Source organism: Lissotriton vulgaris, chromosome 2_1 (genome assembly GCF_964263255.1).
Source record: "Lissotriton vulgaris chromosome 2_1, aLisVul1.2, whole genome shotgun sequence".
Taxonomy (NCBI): domain Eukaryota; kingdom Metazoa; phylum Chordata; class Amphibia; order Caudata; family Salamandridae; genus Lissotriton; species Lissotriton vulgaris.
Window position 1 is genome coordinate 537987919 of NC_141687.1, and position 17541 is coordinate 538005459.

The 17541-nt window shown below is 51.8% G+C and overlaps 1 protein-coding gene across 12 annotated transcripts in view; it reads left to right on the top strand.

The window, feature by feature from the left end:
• ARMC8 (armadillo repeat containing 8) overlaps positions 1 to 17541 on the top strand; it is a 702262-nt gene that overhangs the window by 323484 nt on the left and 361237 nt on the right. The gene's annotated exons all lie outside the window — the stretch shown is intronic.

Genomic DNA, 17541 nt, shown 5'->3' on the forward strand with positions numbered 1-17541 from the left:
AAATAATATAATGTGCGCCATAATTATGACCCAATTTTTTTAATCATCCATGTTTGCTCAGTAGTAAGGCAGAGCTACAGAGTGAATGGTTGAATGAATGACTAATTAACCTTCTTCGCCTGTCTTTAGGCCTGAAAAAGCAAGGTCTACAGCAAACTAACTGTAGGCCTTGCTTTTTCAGGCCTAACCATAAGCCCAGTACGGTGTGTTGACTTTAAGCTAAAGAAACGGTTGCTGAAAAACAAGCAATTTCTTTACAATCTCCGAGTAGCGTAACATTTGATCTGTAACTTTATAAGTTACAATGCAAATGTGAAATAGAGGCTGAAATAGAGGCAAAATGGTTCCCATAAGTTCCATTCTGTTCATGGGGAATAGAGGACTGAAAGTGAGAGTTCTTTCTCGAAGCTGGCTGTCTCTGCTAATGTGCTAGACTGCAGTTCATAGCTTGGTTCAGTAAATCCTGTTTGTGTAGCACTGGATTAATTGACTGATAACATCTATTTCAACTAGAGTAGATGCTTGGGGGGGAGCAGCTTTGAGCAATTCTTTACATTATTACAGCGATCAAGCTCAAGTGTATTAATTATATTCAGGTTTTGATAATAGATTTATTTTAAAGACCGGCAAAACATACACCTTAGTGTAAAGACAATTCCACTTGAATATCTTCAGTTTCATGAACAAGTTTATTAGTAATTCGACCCTGACAAAAGCCTCAGGAGGGCAGCACTAAACACATTCCAGAATCTTAATACTGTCTAAATTCCATCTTCTGATGCATTTATTTATTTATTTATGTATTTTTTTGCAATTTTTAAAGCGCACAAATACCCGTACGGGTGTCTCGGCGCTGGTGATCTCAGAGCTCACTGAAGTATGACGGGGGGAGTTAAAAGGAGGAGAAGAGCCATGTTTTGAGGCTTTTTCGGAATTTAAGAAGCGTGCGAGCGGATTTGATATGGAGTGGGAGGGTGTTCCACAATTTAGCTGTGGCTGTAGTGAAGCATCTGTCTCCCCAGGTGGCCTTTCTTGTCTGAGGGACGTTCAGCAAGAAAGCTGCGGAGGATCGTAGAGTCCTGCGTTGCTCCACTGGGCGAAGAGTTTCTTTTAGAAACTGTGGTCCTGTGTTATTCAGGGTCTTATAAGCTATACACAGAGCCTTAAATTTGATTCGACTCCTGATAGGGAGCCAATGGAGCTTTTTGATGTGCTGGGAAGTGGATGTGAATTTAGGAATGGAAAGTAAGGTTCTAGCCGCCGCATTTTGCACGGTCTGTAGTTTGTTGAGAACCCCTTCCTGAGCATTCAGAAGAAGTGAGTTGCAGTAGTCCGTTCTTGAAAAGACTAAGGTGCTGATGAGTGTTTTGCCGGCTGACTGTGGTAGGTATGGAAGAAGTTTCTTGATTTTCTTGATTTGTCATCACGATGTGTTGCCCCACAGGGGATACCTCTAGAAAGTGACATCCCAACACACCTCATAATGTCCATATTATAACTAATATTAGAACTATTATAACTCACTCAATTCTACTTTAGGGAAAACACTATAAATGCATTCAATTTTATACCCCATAAATTACACTTCATACCCTAAACGATAACATTATGTAATTGCTGAAATTATTCTAATCACAAATATAATCATGCTGCTTTTTTGGTCTGACCACGACTCAACCAAACTTACTCACTTTGTTCTCTGCGTCTGTTCTCTTTACTTGTACATTTTCTCTGTCTGGACAACCATTCGCTGCTCTCTCACCTGCGAATTCTTATCTGATTCCAACCCAGATTGGTTGGGCGTGTGGTTGCACTCATTCCCTTCAGAAACCCAATTAAATGCTCTCTTTGAACATCCTGGCATGTCAGTAGGAGTGGTGCTTGTATTTTCCGAACTATAAAACAACTTATCTTCCCCTTTACACAAGGAGATAGAAAAAGGTGCTAAACATTCCCATCACTTAATACTAAAGAGTTACAAATATATATTTTTTCTACAATTAATGGTTGAGAAAATATACTTTGGTCTTTTTTCCAAATTGCTGTCTTTTTTTTTTTACCCTTATTGTCACCTACTGCAGTGTGCATTGACTTGCGCACTTATGCGTTGCGTCCTAATACTTCTTGCATACATTTCACACCTGTGTAAGTTTTTGCTTGACACCTTCTGGTGTCCAGTCGAATTTTCGAGATGTTGACATCTACCCTACATGGTCCTTAGTAATGGGTGACCTTCCCCTTATTAACTCAAAAGGACTACACCCTGTTGTGTCACACGGAGTAATTCTCTAAGCCCAAATTGTGTGAAGCAAATTTTCTCTCCAATCGAGGTTATTATTGTTGGCTGGTTGGATAATTACTTTAATTACTCGGTTAAATCTCTCCACTGCACCATTTCCAGCAAGATGGTACACTGAACTAGTTGTTTGTATAATACTATTCCTGCATAAAATATTCTTTAAGTTTTCTGATTTAAACTGGGCACCCTTTTCACATATGATGCTTTTGGGTAACCCTTCTTTCAAGAATATTTTGTTTAAAAGTAACACAGCGTTACATACATCAGCTCTGCGCACAATGTCAGTTCAAGGCCACTTAGAGAAATGGTCTAGCACTACAATCTGGTATTTCTGTGCAACCTTTTCCCACACAGGACCGATGTTATCAATAGCTGTTCTCTCCCAAGGCATACTAGGGCTATTTATGGGATATAACGGTTGTCTTTGTGTTGTTCGAGATTTATCAGAATTTTCCCATTGAATGTAATTTCTAAGTTTCCTTTCAATTTCTAAGTCTATGCCTGGCCACCAATACAAATATTTTACTCAGCCCTCAATTTTTCCTATCCCTAAATGTACTTTGTGGCAAATTTCCAAGATTTTGGGTCTTCAACTTTCAGGCGGATCTACTCTTCCATTTCTTATTACTAACCCTCCTTCAAAGGACAACTCATGCCTTGATTCCCAAAAATGTCAGTACATTGTTTTTACTTGTGTTTTTTGATGGCCACCCATAAATAATACTTTCACCAATGTCTATCAGACTCTTGTCCAGTGATTGCGCATTCACCCAATCATGTTCAGTAATGCTTGGAATTCCATCTAAAATGTTTGCAGCGCAAAACACATCCAACTCATTTCCTCTTCTCTCTCTTAAAGAGTATGCGGCTTAAAAAATCCACCACCGGGGGGGGCGTGGCCTGGCGGTGATCGAGATGGCTGCGTAGCGCCGGAGCGCGTCCGGGGACGCACTGAATGTCCCAAAAATCTGCCCATATATCCTGAGGCAGCATTCACCCGTTAGCGTCCCCCGACTCACGGGAAGCTCCGGAGTCGGGTGGTACGGTCATCTTCTCTGCCGCTTGCCGGGTGGCTGAGTGGTGCCGACCGACGGATTTGAGGCCTGTGGGGCCTAATTGCGGCTGAAAGCACCGGCCTCTAGTGATAGCGCGGGCCAACTAGGTGAGGAGCGCGCCGGCGCCCGCGCTCCTGGGGGAGCAGAATTCGGACGCCGGGGGGCACAGGTGCCTGCCCGGCTGCTATCTGCCCCACCGAGGGGCCAGGCTCTGATCCTCGGAGCTGACATAGGCGCTGCTCTGGGCCCCCAGGTGCACAATAGGAATTGGTGGGGGCCGCGCTACCGGGCAGAGAGCACTACAGTGGGCCCATCTTTACCGATAACAGACCTGGGCTGCCTGGTGGCTGCCTGAGGACCGGCCGGACGATCATCGCTGTGCCTCCCTGTTGGCTCCGGTAAGAAAGAGAGGAGGAGGGCCGGTGGTAGTGGGCAATTGCTTATGAGGTGGAGGAGTGCCACGTGCAGCAGCAGAGGAGTGTGCGGGAGAGTCTGAGGCCTGGTGCTCTTGGTGAAATTGCGGCGGCGGTGCATGACCTGACCTGGCCCCTGTGGCGGAAACCTAGTACATCGTCGGTCGTTGTTGCTTTGGCCGCCCGGGGAGGCATAGGAGCTGCGGAGAGGGCCTGGGACGAGGACCACCACGAGGACCACAATGCGCCCCAAGAAATCTACCACCACGCAGACGAATACTATGGACAATTATACGGCATAGCCTGGAGAGACCGAGGCGGGTCACCCTGGAGCTTCCGAGGCTACGGAGCCGTCCCTGGCCGCCATCATGCAGTCCATTCAGTCACTGGGGGCAACGTTGGAAGCCAAAATAGACGCTGTTTCGATAGAAATGGCCCTCCAACGAGCTGACCGTAACAAAACATCCGAGAAGGCCAGCCAGAACGCGTTGGCGATTGCGGATCTCCAGCAGACCACCAAAGAGCTGCAGGGTCAGGTCCAGCGACTTACTCAGCAACAGAGGCACACAGAGGCACGCCTGGAGGCCCAAGAAGGAAGAGCACGGAGAAACAACGTGCGCGTGGTGGGGGTCCCGGTGAAAATGGAGGGGCCAAGTGTAGATCTATTCCTAGAGGATCTCATCCTGAATCACCTAAAGCCCAAGAGACTCTCTAAGTTCTTTGTTGTCGAACGAGCGCACAGAGCCCCGGTATCCCCTCCTCGCCCCGGCGCGCCTCCTAGGATAATCATTGCAAGGATCCTGAACTTTAGGGACCGGGACGCCATCTTGCAGGCTGCTTGACACCATGGCACCTGCGGATCGAAAATGCTACCATCCGGTTCTGCCCGGACTGAACTGTCAAGGTCCAACGGGAGCGCAGGTCGTTTGATGCAGTTAAAAGGGAGCTTCAAACCCGCGACATCAAGTACATGATGTTCTTCCCTGCGTGCCTTAAGATTCTTCTGCAGGGGAAATCATACTACTTCACATCGCCGTAGGTAGTCGTCACCTAGCTGGAGGAGCAGGCACAACATCGAGACAGTCCGCGGCAGGGAGATAGCTGGAGAGAAGTGACGTAGCGGTCCCCGGCCTCCTCCACGGGATCGGCGGAGGGGGGAAGAAGGAACCAAGATGCGACTCGAGAGACTGGTGGCGCAAGGGCTCGCATCCTGTCGGTCTCGCCTGATCTGGGCTGAGGTGGGCAGGGGAGCCACAGATTGGAGACTCGAGTGGAAAAGCACGTAATGTATGAACGCTCCGCTGTTGGGTTCTGGCTATGCAGGGACATACCTATTCAGACTGGCTGATGGGCGTGATATTTGGTCCTATGCTGACTCCTGGGGTGGGCTTGGGCGCAGGAGGGGGGAAAATGGGGGGGCGGTCGGGCTGCGTACATGCCCAAGGCTTGGTGTGCTCATAAAGATTGTTTGCACTCTCCGAGATTAGGGTGCTGCAGGGGCTGATACAGTGAATGTGGGGCTGGTTGCTGTCCCCGGGCGGCCAGTCTGGTCGTCGCTCACATCCCCAGAGTTTTCGTTGTATGGGCAACAGGCGCTATGCTGGTTGGGGTTCATTGGGTCACGTTGACCTGACAAGCAGGGTAGCAGGGTGGGGGTAGCAGTTGGTTGTGTAATCTTTGTGCTTTGCTTTTTGCAGACATGTGTGCGTAGGGCTCCAGAAGTATGGCTGACAATCACAAGGGCGGTGGGCAGTAGGGCGAATGTGCTCCTCCTGTTTTTTATTCATACATTATGGTGCATACATCGGCGACACAGAAGGTTAACATTTTATCTTGGAATGTCAATGGTCTACAGAACAAAATAAAACGCACCATGGTCCTTCAGTACCTCCGCAGGCATGCCCCGGATATAGTCTTCCTCCAAGAGACGCATCTGGTGGGTAATCACTATCAGGCGCTCAATAGGTTTGGATATACACTGCAGGCACACACAGGCTTTACCACGGGCTCCATACCGGTTGGGATCCTGGTGAAGAACTCGCTGGCCCTAGTGATCAACTGCAGGTGGCTTGACGCCCTGGGACACTATGTAGCACTCTCCGGACGGTGGGAGGGTTCCACGGTCAATCTCTGTTCAGTATACGTCCCGCCCAGGTTGCACGACACCACATTTCCGGACCTAGGGAAACTGCTCCTGGAGCTTCCAGATGGAATCCTGTTATTGGGAAGTGATATGAATGATGTGATGGTGCAGGAGGCGGACAGGTCGGGAGCCCCACCGGATCGGGGTGGGAAGCCAGCTTGGGGAGTTTGTCCATGCGCTGGGTTTAGCGGACCTCTGGAGGGCGCACAACCCTCATCTTCGACAATACACACACATTTCAGCGGCACATGGATCAGGGTCCAGAATTGATTACCTGCTCACACAGGTGGGACATATGGGGCTTTTTCTTAATAGTTTTCACAAAGCCAGAGGGATATCTGACCACTCCCCGGTGAAAGTGCAGATGAGAGGTCCCAAGCGAGATTGGTCCACTCCTCCTCGGTTAGATGCTTCTCTATTTAAAGACGAGGCATTCCAGGAACGGTTCGGCGACAGGGTGGATCTCTACTTTGATGAGAATGTGGGCTTGGTTAGGTCCCCTGGTATCATCTGGGAGGCATTCAAAACCGTGGCGAGGGATTTGTACAGGCTGAAACTGGGAAGAGAAGGAAGGAGAAGCAGGCTCAGGTCTTTGATTTGGAAACAGAGATTCAGGCCCTGGAGAATGATAGGGGGGACCCAGGATCAGGAGATGAATATTAGACATATGCTATGCCTTAAAGAAAAATAATTAAGGGATGTCTTGACTGACCAGGCTCGATCGCACGCTCTTGCAACACAGCGCCGGGTATACGTTCTGTGGGACAAAGCGAATAGGATGATAACCTGGCTCGAGAAGAGAGATAGGGATCGTAATAGGGTCCCGGGCATTAGGCAGGTCGATGGGGCCACGAGACTAACCGGGACGGGCATAGCCAAGTTGTTTGCACAATACTATGAGTCCGTCTGTCGTCCGCATACCGGGAAGCAGGAGTGGGAGTGCACCGCCTTTTTAAGGGATATCCCCCTCTCAGTATTAACACCAGAGGATAGGAACCTCTTAGATTCTGATATTACAGTGGAGGAGGTAGAGGCGGCCATGAGTGATTTACAAGCAGGGAATGCTCCGGGCCCTAATGGGTTCCCCGCAGAGGCGTTTCGGTGTGTGTCGGGACGGTTTGCCCCTCACATGCTACACGTTTAACACCGCCAGGGAGGATGGGTTGCTCCCGAGGGACCTGAGGTCAGCAACGATAGTCGTAATACATAAATCGGGCAAACCACAGGATCTATGTAGCTCCTATAGACCCATCTCCCTTCTTAACTTTGAAACCAAGGTCATTGGCAAGGTTCTGGCCACTCGACTGGGAGCGGTAATCCAATCATGCCCCACAGGAATACCAGGCTCAATCTGCGGCGGCTGTTTGGGGTACTCCAGTCGATGTCCACTCGTCCGGAGGTGCCGGCAGCTCTAATGTCACTTGATGCCCACATGTCCTTTGACAGTATGGAATGGCATTACATATACGCGGTCCTGGCCAGGATGGGCTTTGGAGACAACTTTCAGGCGTGGGTGAGACTCCTATACACGGCACCACTTGCGAGGGTCCGTATTAATGGCGCCCTTTCTAGGGAGTTTGAATTGGGACGAGGGACGCGGCAGGTTTGCCCGCTTTCCCCAACACTATTTGCTCTGGCCCTCGAGCCGTTGGCAGCCTGGGTTAGAACTGATTCCATAGTTCGGGGCGTGGAAGGGAGGAGCATATCTCGCTATACGCAGATGATGTGCTACTGTATGTACAGGAGCCCGCGATCTCCATCCCGCGTGTGATAACGCTCTTGCGGACGTTCGGGGAATACTCTGGGTACCATATTAATTGTGATAAATCCCTGGGTCATCAGTTGTCGGGGCCTGCCCTGGATCTGGGTGGGGTTTGTGAAGGACTGGTCTGGAAAGACGCCTTCCGTTATCTGGGTATCTGGATTACAACATCGGAGACGGAGTTCACACGTTTGAATATACAGACCCAGATAGAGCGCCTACATGCTGATGTGGAGCATTGGAGGACTCTCCCGCTCTCCCTGATGGGAAGAGCTGTCCTCCTTAAGATGATGGTCCTCCCCCGTCTTCTTTATGTGTTGCAGAGTGCCCCTTCGCAGTCCTGGAGAGGATTTTCCGGGTAATAGATTCGGAAATCCACGCATTGCTTTGGGGAGGTGGATGCCCTATAATCGCACCGAGGAAGCTTCAGAGAGGGTTGTTCGAGGGGGGAATGGCTGTCCCGGATTTCAGACTCAACTATTGGTCGGCTCAGCTGGCAAATGTTAACGGGTGGGTGTTCGCCCCGATGGAAGAGCCAGCATACAAGGTGGACCGCATGGTTCTGGGGAGTGGTACATACTTGGATGCACTCTATCGTAAGGGTAGGCGTAGACTGCCACCGCTGCCTCAGACGGCTGCCGTGGTAGGAGCTTGGAAGAAGACATCCAAATTGTTGGGCTGGGAGGCGAAACTCATGACACACACTCCGCTGTGGGTGGGGGACTACCTTCCCGAGGTGTCGAAATTGAAGGGCCTGGGCAGATGGAGCCTGATTGGCATTGATGTGCTAGGCGACCTCTGGAAAAGAGGAGACGTGCTAGAATTCTCTGCCCTGCAGGAGGAATTTCAGATGGGAGGGGGGGAGTTCCTACATTACCAACAAGTCAGACATGCCATGCTGCGACATCTCCAGAAGGGGGATCAGCTGCCAGAATATGCCCCGCTCGAAGACAGATTGCTGTTGGACCCAATGATAGATAAGGCCATCTCCCTCACATACAATAAGCTCATTAATAACATTCCTGATCCCATGGAACTGACCCGAGAAAAGTGGGAGTCTGATGTAGGGTTTTTAGAGAAGGATGACTGGCGAGAGGCATTGCAGAGCCCTAGGGAAGTAGCAATCAATGCAAGGTTTAGATTGGTCCAGTTGTGCATCCTACACCCCTCCTACACTCCCCGCACTACACAATTTCGCATTGGGTAGGCTGCCTCTAGGTTCTGTCTGCGAGGGTGCGGAGAGGAGGGCTCCTTTTTCCACATTTTATGGGACTGCGCCAGAATCCGGGCGTACTGGTCTAACCTAGTGACCATAATGTCCGAAGTGATTGAGGCGGAAGTTCCGATGGAGGCCAGATGGCATATCCTAGGAGTGACGAACGACGTCACCTGGCCGAAATGGGACAAGACTGGCTGGCATTGGCGAGCATGGTCGCCAAGAGGAATATAGCCCGATAATGGGGTAGTGACCTACTGCCGACTGTGGAAGAGTGGGAACATGACCTGGACTGGTGTCAAAGGGCGGAAAGAGTGATTTACAAGAGCATGGGGTGCCCTAGGAAATGAGAAAAGATATGGGGGGTCGTGGAGGAGGTATAGAGGGGAAGTATGGGATACTCAGGATGTCTTATTGCAGCCCTCAGGGTCAACTTGAATCTCGGTCTGTTTCTATGGATTCATGATGTTCATATTGATATGTATGTATTTATCTGCCGCATGTATGTCCGCCTGCCATTAAGAGATATGTACGATGTCATTTTTATGAGAGCCTATATTTTGAATAAAAAGATAAAAAAATAAAAAAAAATCCACCACCACGTTTTTCACCCCATGCATATATTGCATCTCATAGTTATTATCCAGTAAATGTACAGACATGTGGACTAGATTTATGATCACTGCGTAGCATAATGTTCATACACCAGATGTACAGCCTAAAATGTTCCCAGGCCCATACACAAACTAGCGCCTCTCCCTCTATAACACAAATACTTTTTTTCTGTTGGCATTGAACAGCGAGACACCAATGCAATGATTTTCTCTTCCCAACCCATCTTTCTTTGACAGGACAGCCCCTCTGCCTTTTCCACTAACGTCACTTTTTGACTAACTTTTTCGATCCATTTTGATCATTTTCGAAGTCTTTCGACTCCGAACGGTGCCGGTAGGGATGCCTGGATTTAAACCCTGTGAGGACTGCGACCGACTGATGTCGGTTACCGAACCTCACCGCCGGTGCCTTCACTGTCTCGGCTTCGACCACGACGACAAGGCCTGCTCCGACTGCCGAGCCCTGACGTCGAAAGCTAGGCAGGAGCGGTCCCGCAAGCGGCTCGAGCTCCGGCAGTCGGCCCGCGCCCCGAGAGGTCCTGGTCCGGATGGAGGCGAGGGACTGGTCACGGGGTTGGAGCCATCATAGCTCCGGACGTCACCATCGGTCTTCGGGCTCGACGTCGTCAGGTAAACAGAAGAAGTCTTAGAGACATCATCGCTCTTCGGACTCCCCCTGACGCTCGCGCGACGCGGCTGCCAACGCGGCTCCGTCAGAGTCGCGGGCGTCGCGGCCTGCTTCATACCCTCCGTCCCTGGGCAACAAGCGACGCCGGAGGAGATCGAGTGCTTCCTCATGGCCATGAGGTCCCTCTCTCCTCCGACAGGCTCCAAGGCGCCTTCGGCCCCGACGCCGGCGGATGCTTCGGCCTGATGCCGCCGACGCCTTCAGTCCCGGCGCCGCAGGGCCCCGCTGGATCCGCTTCTGGATCCGGGTCGTCGCCGATTGACCTGACAACCTCATCGACGCCGATCCCTAGGGTGTCATCTCTGGCGCCGCCATCGGGCGACGCCGTCCCCGATGCCTCCCTCTATCCGGTTCGCTTGGAGAGTTCTACTTCAACGAACCGGCCCCATCCTTTGACAACCCTGATTATCAGGAGATGGGTGATGATGTGTATTGGGAGGGGTCTGAGGACCCTCTGACACGTGATTGCCAGTCCCAGCAGGACTGGACAGGTGAACTTGGGGATGCCAGTGGTCTGGACACTTCGCCAGACACTGGTTTTGTCTCACCCCCTACCGTGGCTACGGAGGAGGGGGCAACCTACAGTGTGGTGCTGACGCGGGCTGCCAGGGCTTTAGGGCTTGAGCTCCCCGTCGCGGCCGTGAGGTCTAACCTCCTCACTGAGGTCCTTAAACCGCAGTCAAGCTTGGCGGAGCCTCTGCTGCCGTTTAATGAGGCCTTGACTGACGTTCTTTTGGGCACTTGCTCCAGGCCCGCTACAGGTCCGCCTGTAGATAGGAACGTGGCCAGACGCTACCGCCCGGCCCCGGGCGACCCTTGTTTCCTGTCCACCCATCCCAACCCCGAGAGCCTGGTCATCCAGGCCTCCAACTCCCAGACCGCATTCCCGATGGTTCCGCCCGATCGGGAATCCAAGAGGTACGAGCAATATGGCAAAAAGGTATTTTCCTCCCTGAGTTTGGGACTGCGGTCTTCCAACACCGCGTGCCTCTTGGGCCGCTACACCCAATCTCTGTGGGACACGGTCGCGAACGTGCTGCCAGAATGCCCGGCGGAGGTCAAGACTAAACTCGCCCAAGCCCTTTCAGAGGGTCGAGATGCGGCACGTTTTTCCATCCGGTGTGGGCTGGATACCACCGATTCACTGGGCAGGGCGATGGCAACGACAGTGGCGATTCGTCGCCACGCCTGGTTGAGGTCTGCCAACTTTTCGGCCGATGTCCAGAATACACTCATGGACATGCCGTTTGATGGCCGCCGCCTTTTTGGCGACAAGGCAGACCATGCGCTTGAGCGCTTTAAGGACTCCAGGGCTACGGCCAAGTCCTTGGGCCTCTCGGCCCGCGCCAGCAAACGGGTGCCTTTCGCTCCTTTCGTGGCCAAGGAAGGTGCGCCCCCACACGTGCTGCCAGCCACGCACCGTAGACTAATTTCCAACGCAGTGGCGGCCGTGGAAACCGCCGTGGCGGCGGTCGGGGACAATGGCGAGGTCAGTCCAAACCTACCCCTGCAGCATCCGCCTCAAAACCCTCCTAGTCCGAGCTTTCAGGCCCATGTGCCGCCAGTGGGGGGCAGGGTTCGCCATCACCTCCTCCACTGGCGCAATGTTACATCGGACAGGTGGGTGCTGCAAATCGTCCGAAGGGGCTACTCCCTCCACTTCGAGGCGACCCCTCCAGCCATGCCACCACAATACTAACGCGTGTCGGGGGATCACTTGCGACTTCTGCAAGAGGAAGTTACGGCCCTCTTGGGCAAGGGGGCCATCGAGCGCGTTCCTGGGCCAGAAGTAGGGAGTGTTTGCTACTACTGCTACTTTCTGGTGCCCAAGAAGGGTAAAGGGGCCCTACGCCCTATCTTGGATCTATGGAACGTCCACGGCTACCTCCGGAAGGAGAAGTTCAAAATGCTGACACTGGCTCAGGTCTTAGCTGCCCAGGAGACTGGATGGTAGCGTTGGACTTGCAGGACGCTTATTTCCACTTTCCTGTCCTGCTGGCCCACCGGCGCTACCCGCGGTTCACGGTAGGCCACGAGCACTTTCAGTTTACCGTGCTCCCCTTCGACCTTAGCAGCGTCCCACGGGTGTTCACGAAGGTGATGGCGGTGGTCGCAGCTCATCTGCGCAGTTTAGGGGTTTCAGTCTTCCCCTAACTCGACGACTGGTTGTTAAAGGCGGGCTCGCCCCAGACAGTCGTCAGCCACCTCCAGATGACGGCAGACCTCCAGCACCAGCTGGGGTTCTCCATCAATGTGCCGAAGTCACACCTGTGCCCCTCCCAGAAGCTCCTCTTAATCGGAGCGGTTCTCGACTCAGCGCAGTTTCAGGTTTATCCTCCCGAACAGCGGGTTCGGGATATTCAGGCTCTGATTCCGATCTTTCAGCCTTTATCCCGAGTCTCGGTCAGGTTGACGCTGCGGCTTCTGGGGCTGATGGCCTCCTACATCCTTCTGGTGCATCACGCCCGATGGTGGATGCGGGCTCTGCAGTGGGACCTGAAGTTTCAGTGGGCCCAGCATCAGGGCAACCTCTCCGACCATGTCCTGATCTCGGAGGGCACTGCGAGGCAGCTGCAGTGGTGGCTCACGGACCGCGATTGGGTCAGCAGCAGATCCCTCTCCCTTCCCCAACCGGAGCACGTAGTTGTGATGGACGTGTCCCTCCAGGGCTGGGGAGGCCACATGGGAGAGGCGGAGATCAGAGGCCTCTGGTCTCCGGCGGAGTCTCGGCTCCATATCAACCTTTTGGAGCTGCGGGCGATTCGTCTAGCACGGAAGGCATTCCTCCCCTCTGTCCGGGGGAGTGTAGTGCATGTGTTCACGGACAACACCACCGCCATGTGGTACTGCACCAAACAAGGCGGGGTGGGCTCGTGGACCCTCTGCCAGGAGGCTCTGCGCCTTTGGCAGTGGCTGGAACATCAGGGCGTGACCCTGGTGGTTCAACACCTGGCAGGTTCTCTGAACGCCAGGGCGGACGAACTCAGCCGACGGTGCATGATGGATCACGAATGGCGTCTGAACTCGGACGTGGCGCAATGTCTCTTTCTGCAGCGGGGAGAGCCTTGGTTAGATCTATTCGCACCGAAGAGAACGTGCAATCTCATCAGTTCTGCGCGTTGGAATTTCCAAGGCGGCACTCGCTCAGAGACGCTTTTCGTCGTGAGTGGAGTTGCGGTCCGTTGTACGCCTTTCCGCCTATTCCATTTCTGCCCAGAGTGCTGAAGATCAAACGCGACCGGGCCCAAGTCATCCTTGTGGTTCCGGACTGGGCACGAAGGTACTGGTATCCCGAGCTACTCAGTATGTCAGTCGATCCCCCGGTTCGTCTGCCTCTTCAGGAGGACCTTCTGTCGCAGCAGCAGGGGACGGTCCTCCACCCAAACCTGTCCAGTCTCCACCTCCATGCTTGGAGATTGAGCGGCGAAAGTTAAGGCCATTTGACTAGCCTCCTGAAGTCTGTAATGTTATTCTGGCAGCCAGGTGTCCTTCCACAAAGTCTGTATACGCCTGCAGGTGGAACAGATTTGTGGCATGGTGCACAGCAAAGGCTGTGGATCCTCTCTCTGCCCCTCTTTCTGAGGTTCTTCTCTTCCTTCTTTCTCTTGCCCAGCAGGGCTCTGCTCTGGGCACTATCAAGGGCTATCGTTCTGCCCTTTTAGCCTTTCTAAGGCTGCCTGATCAACCATCTTTGTTCAAGTCCCCCATTGTAACTCGCTTTCTGAAAGGCATCACACACATGTTTCCTCCTGTTCCGTTTGTGATGCCTCAGTGGGACTTGAACCTTGTTCTTACCTATCTGATGTGCGCTCCCTTTGAGCCACTTCACAACAGTCCTCTCCGGCTTCTTACTCAGCAGACATCTTTCCTGGTTGCGTTCACCTCTGCCAGGAGAGTGAGTGAGCTCCAGGCTCTTTCATCCAAACCTCCTTTCCTTTCTGTCCATCCGGACAAGGTTGTGTTGCGGACTAGACCCTCTTTCCTGCCTAAGGTTGTCACGGCCTTCCACATCGGGCAGTCCATCACCTTGCCCACCTTCTTTCCGCCACCGCATCCCTCAAAAGAGGAAGAGCGGCTCCACCGCCTTGACCCAAAACGTGCGCTTTCATTCTATCTGGTTATAGAGAACAAGGGTACCCAAAGAAGCAATAGGTAAGGTACCTTGGGTGCATATAATATTTCAAGGAACAATGGTCTCTAACAGTTGGCGGATAATAAAAAAATAAATATAGATCACAATTGAAATCCATATAATCTGTCCAGCCGGACAGGGTTTAATAACACAATTAGAAGTATAGTCAGTCAATCTCGTACAATATCAAAGTGGAACACAGCCTGTGTCCTACTACTGGATAGAGACAATAGTGACATATACGAACAAGTGAGGCAAGAACGGACAGTCTGCATACAATCCAAGTTTTGCAGACAATTGCAAGAAGTACACTTTTGTGATTTTAACTAATTATACAATCAAATCATCAAGTGTAAATCGTCGACTGTGTTTCGATCCCCTTTAAGGCATAGCGGGATCATCATCAGGACATTTAAAATTAATGCCTCAATGGTATGAGGTGTTCAAATCTCGAAGGATTGAACAAGAATTACGGGATAGTAAAGGAAGACTGTGAGAAGTTGGCCTGATATATGATGCTCACTAGTTCTAGTGATCACCTTGTATCAGTCCAAACAACCCTTATGGTGATTGGTTGTAAGTCAACTTTATAGACCAGCTATCCTAATGGTAGCATGGACAGAGCAGTCTTAGGCTAAACTCTTTTGGCATGTGAAGCCAGCTGTTTTACCACATATAACCCCTTGAATACCAGATGAAAGGACACCACACAGGTTGTTATGAAAATAAACAATATATTTATTACTAACAAAACACCTCCGAACTCTTTATGAGATCAGAGGGCTAAACACATAACAATACTCTTCAGAAAAATAAGTAAGTCTCACAATTACAATGGTGCTCTAGGGGCACGACAAACCATATATTAAGTAAATGGTTAAGTAGAACGATAGACGAAATGAGGATGCCCAGAGGCAGTAGAATCGCTGGGGCTACACTACCCTAACCTTAGGTAAGGAGCAGGAGTCCCACGGGACGCGTGTGCAGTGTTAGAACACACACGCGGGTTTCAATGCAAAGTCAATGGGCACAAACAATTTACAAAATAGGTGAGTAAGGACAGTTCCGACTGGTTGAGACTAAAACTACAGGATACCTGGACACTAGGAGAGTCAATCTACCTATGAGCACCGAAATGCTCTCGTTACCTTACCCACGGGCTGCGGGTGCATAGGTGTGAAAGTGTGTCGGGTTTCCTCGTTGAAGTCAATGGCGCCTTGGAGAAAAGATGCTGCAGGCGACCAGGAGGGAGATGTCCGGAGTGATCCAAGGGCGGATCGAAGAAGATGGAGACCTGAAAGCAGAGGGGACAGTGTTCACAGTCACTAGCCAGTGACCGGAGTGGAACCAGGAAGGAACCAGATGATGTCGTCGTGATCAGGTGAAGAGGTGACGCTTGACTCTGCAGCCACGTGAACCAGGAGGCGTCGTTGACGACCAGGATGGAGGCACGAGCTGTCCCACGCAGGCTCTCGCTGTCGGCGGTGTCGTTTCCAGGATCGGAGTCAACAGGCCTTGGCAAATGCAACCCACGCGGCAAGTGAAGATGGCATCTGGTGCGGACCAGGAGGGTCCGGGGTACTTCTCCTTTGCAGGGAAGCAAGGGCCAGTCTGGAGCAACCAGACCAGCGGTGTAGTTTCAAGATTTTGTCGTTTAGGAGGCCACTAGCCAGCAGGCAAGTGACCAGACAACGCGTTGAGTAGCAATCAAGCAGAAGGGCCCCACACAGACCTCGTGGACGCTGGAGGGCTGGTCTTCCGGGCAGGAGCTGCTCGAGACTGGGGCTTCTCAATCCCCAAAGCACTCACTCGAGGGTGCCTCAGAGGTCGTGTTGGAAGCGAAGTGCAGTTTCTTCAAGATGGCCGGTCCCACGTGTCTCGTTGCACCCACGGATCTCAGCTGTGCTGCAGATGTGAGTTGAGGTCGGAGAGGTCTGGAAGTCCCGGTCTCGTCGGGCTCTGAAGTCTGGTTCCGCCAGGAAGGACGACAAAGTGAACCGCTAGGACGCTTGATGGTGCCTGCGGATGCAGGGTGGTCATTCCTTGGCCACAAGGGAGATTTCTTCAGTCTTCTGTGGAGCAGAACGTCGAAGTCCAGCCTTTCTTCATTGTAGAGTTGTTCAGGATAATCTAATTTGGAATGGGACTGGCTCCTACCTTTATTCTGCTAAAGGGGGCTGTACTAGTCACTAGGTCCCTTCCATGGGTGGGACCAGGAAGGGGGGTGGTTATACCCCCTATCCTTTGTCCGGTTTCGCGCCAGAGCTGGGGCTGGAGTGCCCCAGCAACTGATTTGAACCGGGGTATGCACAGGGACACCTTGTGTGCCCCAGGCATGTCTCATTGCTTTCAGCCCTGCCTATCTGGATACACAAAGTCCTGTCTGGGGTGGTGCTGGCAGGAAACCCTTTGTCCCGGCCTCCCTTGCTGGAAGGACTCCCAGCAGCAGGAAGTCAGACTTGTGTCTGTGGCAGCAGCATCCATTTTGTGATGCTGAGGCTTTGGTTAACTTTAACCGGAGTTCTAGTTCTGTACATGTCGTGTCCCCCTAGAAGGGTGGAATGCTACCCCCGTCGCCAGAACTGGCGAGGGGGTAGTATCCCAAATCGTATGACACCTTACTCTACATGTTTTGATAATGCCAAACCAAAGTTAGCAATAACCGCGAGGATTATAATGCACTTAAGAGTATATGGTATGGCACTATCATGGAAACAGCTAAAGGACATGGTCCCGAAAGCTGCAGACAGGCTCAGCTCATGCTAGAGCACGATCTCACATATTTCCAAGCACTCTGCCTTCAGGATTGATAAGACCTGCCATAGGAGTGACTTATAGGAATTTATGTGTCCATTTTGGGTTAGATATAGGTATACTATATCTAAAGCAAAGGGTGATTACACCACTTTGCCCCAGCTGAGTGGTCCGCCAGTTGTTTCAAATAGTAAGGCCAGCCCAGGGGGACACAATACGCGCTGCAGCCCCTGGTAGACCTTGGATGCACCTATGCCCTGGGTACCTAGGGTACACTGTACAGGGGCTCACAAGGTGATCCATGTTCCAATTGGTATGTACCTAGAGTACATGGAGTCCATTTTAACAGAGAGAGCAGAGGGCCTGGGGTCCTGAATAGCAGGGTCCCAGGTCAACTAAGTCGAAAACCAGCTAAACACTAGGCAAAAAGTTGGGGGTAACCATAGTCTGATGTCCACATTCCTA